Source organism: Apium graveolens, chromosome 5 (assembly GCF_009905375.1).
Source record: "Apium graveolens cultivar Ventura chromosome 5, ASM990537v1, whole genome shotgun sequence".
NCBI classification, from domain to species: domain Eukaryota; kingdom Viridiplantae; phylum Streptophyta; class Magnoliopsida; order Apiales; family Apiaceae; genus Apium; species Apium graveolens.
The window spans coordinates 77528337-77532363 of NC_133651.1; the positions used below are offsets into that span (position 1 = coordinate 77528337).

At 41.0% G+C, this 4027-nt stretch overlaps 1 non-coding gene across 1 annotated transcript; it reads right to left on the reverse strand.

Moving 5' to 3' along the window:
* Positions 1 to 1266: 1266 nt before the first annotated feature.
* LOC141663172 (small nucleolar RNA R71) lies at positions 1267 to 1373 on the reverse strand. The gene has a single exon (XR_012551255.1). It is a non-coding gene; the product is annotated as a small nucleolar RNA R71 (small nucleolar RNA).
* Positions 1374 to 4027: the final 2654 nt, after the last annotated feature.

Here is a 4027-nt window from a genome sequence, read left to right on the forward strand (position 1 = left end):
TAGCGGGAGGGTCATCCTCTTCGGGTGGAGGGTTAGGTGGCCAATCAAGCTCGACACTAGTGTCTCAGAAAACAGTACCGAGAGTGTGTGTCAAATCTTCCGCAAAACATCGATGGATGTCATGCATGGCCTCAATACGCCGAATCAACTTCTATAGACATATAGGGTCTCAATATAATTGGTGTCTATTCAGCTTCTATCTCTTTTGTGGATGTCTGGTAGTATGGTATTCGTGCAATGAAAGTTGGCATTTATCAGTTTCATGTTATCTGATTAGTGTCATCACCATTACATGCTAAGGTTAAGAACAAAAAGGCTATTGAACGAAGTATCTAATGAAGTTAGAATCCCATATTTGTCATATATATTAATTCAATAATTCTTATTCTCTTAGTTATAATTGTTAGCTTAAGTTAGTTAAAAATAATCCCAATTTATTAATCGTCTTAGCATTGGATAATACTCATATCATTGTTGCATAGGTGCATATTCTTAAATTAACCAAAGACTCTCTATGGGAACGAATTTGATCTAAATCTTATACTACTTGCGAACGCGTATACTTGCGTGTATTTTAGAGCGTGTTTAACGACTAACAAGTTTTTGGCGTCGCTGCTGGGGACTCGACGTTAATTTTTAGTTTATGTGTTTGTCATCAGTGGTCGTTAAAGTTCAATTTTTCGGACATTGTTACTTATCTGTTTCCATGCCTTATTTTAGATACTCTAGTGTGCGTGTATGCATACGCGTTCGCGGGCTCATAAGAACACTCTGGATCAAGCCGAGGAAGAAGCTGTAGTTGTTCGAAGGGAAGTTGTCGAGGATGAAGAGGAGGTAGAAGAAGAAAAGAAAATCGAGGAACCAGTTGTAGTAGTGATGGGAGATCAAGCAGAAATTCTTAAAGCCTTGATGGACTATTCTCAGCCTAAGACCAATGATATTCAGTCAAGCATCATCAGGCCAGCCATCTCGGCTAACACTTTTGAGATCAAGTCAAGCACGATTCAGATGATACAGAACTCAGTTCAGTTTGGGGGTTCTCCTACAGAAGACCCCAACATGCACATCAGGGATTTTATCGAGATCTGTGACACTTTCAAGTTCAATGGTCTGACTGAAGATGTTATTAAACTGCGACTCTTCCCATTCTCTATGAGGGATAAAGCTAAGTGCTGATTACATTCTCTACCACCAGGGTCTATCACTACTTGGGAAGATCTTGCTCAAAAGTTTCTCACTAAATTCTTCCCTATGGCGAAGACTGCTGTAATCAAGAATGCTCTTACTTAGTTTGCTCATCAAACTGGAGAATCTCTGTGTGAGGCTTGGGATCGATATAAGGAGATGCTAAGGAAGTGCCCACACCATGGCATGCCTGATTGGATGATTATAAACTGTTTTTACAATGCATTGGGTGCTACTTCTAGCCCCATGCTCGATGCAGCATCAGGAGGAGCCTTGTGGGCTAAGAACTACAATGAAGCTTATGAATTAATTGAACTGATGGCTACTAATGAATACCAGAATCCTTCCCAGAGACTGACTCAGGAAAAAGTAGTAGGAATTATGGAGTTTGATGCAGCAACTGCTATAGCTTCCCAACTTAAGGCTTTGACGATGAAGGTGGACACTTTGGCTAATTATGGAGTTAATCAAATCTCTAGTGTCTGTGAGATTTGTGTTGGTGCCCATGAGACTAATCAGTGTGATATTTCTAGTAAATCAGCTCAATTCGTGAGGAACTTTCAGCGATCGCAATAACCTGTGCCAGCTACCTATTATCCTAACAACCGCAATCATCCTAATATCAGCTGGAGCAATGCTCAGAATGTGGTTCAACAGCCTTATCAGCAGTACCCAGCTAAGCAGTACAACCCCCCTGGTTTTCAGCAACCGCAATATGCACCAAGACAGCAACTTCATCTACAACAAGCTAATGAAAAATCTGAATTAGAAGAGTTGAAGCTTATGTGCAAAAGCCAAGTTGTTTCTATCAAGACCTTGGAAAATCAAATTGGACAAATTGCCAATGTCTTGCTAAATCATCAACTGGGTACACTACCTAGTGACACTGAAGTACCAGGAAAGAGGGAAGTTAAGGAGCAGGTGAAGGCAATCACTTTGAGGTCTGGGAAGGTTGTGAATACCGAACAAACTCATGTTTCGGAGGAAGAAGCTGGGGCTGAAGAAGTATAACAGCGAGAAGCAGAAGTGGAACCAAGGAAGACTACTGTTGAGCACACTCCTCCTGAGGGTAATACAGAGGAGAAACAGATCTATCCTCCACCGCCTTTTCCTAAGTGGTTACAGAAGAAAAGGCTGGATAAGCAATTTGAGAAGTTTTGGAGGTGTTCAAGAAACTTCATATCAACATACCTTTCGCTGAGGCTCGTGAGCATATGCCTAGTTACGCAAAGTTTAAGAAGGGTATTCTTTCTCGTAAAGTGAAGCTAGATGATTTAGAGACTATTGCTCTCACGGAAGAATGTAGTGTTGTGCTGCAACAGAAGTTGCCTTCAAAGCTAAAAGATCCTGGAAGATTCACTATTCCGTATACTATTGAAAAAGTGTCTTTCGACAGATGCTTATGTGACTTGGGAGCTAGCATCAATCTGATGCCTTAGTCAATCTTCAAGAAGTTGAACTTGCCTAATCCAAAACCGACTTATATGACCTTGCAGTTGGTCGATCGTTCTATTATACATCCTCGAGGTATTGTGGAGGATGTCTTGGTCAAGGTTAATAAACTCATCTTCCCTACTGATTTCGTAATTCTTGATTTCGAGGAGGATAAGAAGATTCCCATAATCTTTGGAAGACCTTTCTTGGCTACTGGCCGAACCTTTATAGATGTGCAGAAGGAAGAGTTTACAATGCGAGTGTTGTATCAAGATGTAACTTTTAATGTATTAAATGCTATGAAATTTCCTATGGAAAACGAAGAGTGCTTAAAGGTGGAGTTGGTTGATTATGTGGTTACTTCAGAACTTGATCAATTGTTAAGGTCTGATGCCTTAGAGAAGGCCTTGTTGGGGAATTCAGATAGTGAAGATGATAAAGGTGACGAGGAATTGCAATATCTGAATGCTTCTCCTTGGAAAAGGAAGATTGATATGCCTTTTGAATCTCTTGAAATGGAGGAATTGAACAAAGCTCCTAAATGCCTCAAGCCATCTATTGAGGAAGCTCCGACTCTTGAGCTTAAGCCTTTACCTAAACATTTGAGGTATGCTTTTTTAGGTGATGCATCTACTCTGCCTATGATTATTGCATCTGACCTTTCTGGTAGTGATGAGGAGAAGCTCTTGAGGATTCTAAGAGAGTTCAAATCGGCAATCGGATGGACCATAGCAGATATTAAGGTAATCAACCCTTCTTATTGCATGCATAAAATCCTGCTAGAGGAAGGTAGCAAGCCCACGGTCGAGAATCAAAGAATACTTAATCCAATCAAGAAGGAAGTAGTGAAGAAGGAAATTCTTAAGAGGCTGGATGTAGGGATTATCTATCCCATTTCTGACAGTTCTTGGGTGAGTCCAGTTCAGTGTGTACCGAAGAAAAGAGGTATCACATTTGTGGCTAATGAAAAGCATCAGCTCATTCCTACTCGAACAATCATGGGATGGAGAGTTTGTATGGACTACAGGAAGCTGAACAAGGCCACTAGGAAGGATCACTTCCCTCTGCCTTTCATTGACTAGATGCTCGACAGATTGGCAGGTCAGAGTACTAATGTCTTCTGGATGGCTATTCGGGCTATAATCAGATTTATATCGCTCTAGAAGATCAGGAAAAGACTACCTTCACTTGTCCATTTGGTACTTTCGCCTTCAGACGAGTTTCTTTTGGTCTGTATGGTGCACCAGCCACATTTCAGAGATGTATGATGGCCATCTTTTCTGATATGATTGGCCAGAATGTGGAGGTGTTCATGGACGACTTCTCTGTATTTGGTGATTCTTTTGATGAATGCTTGCAGAATCTTGGACATGTTCTCAAGAGGCGTATTGAGACCAACTTGGTTCTC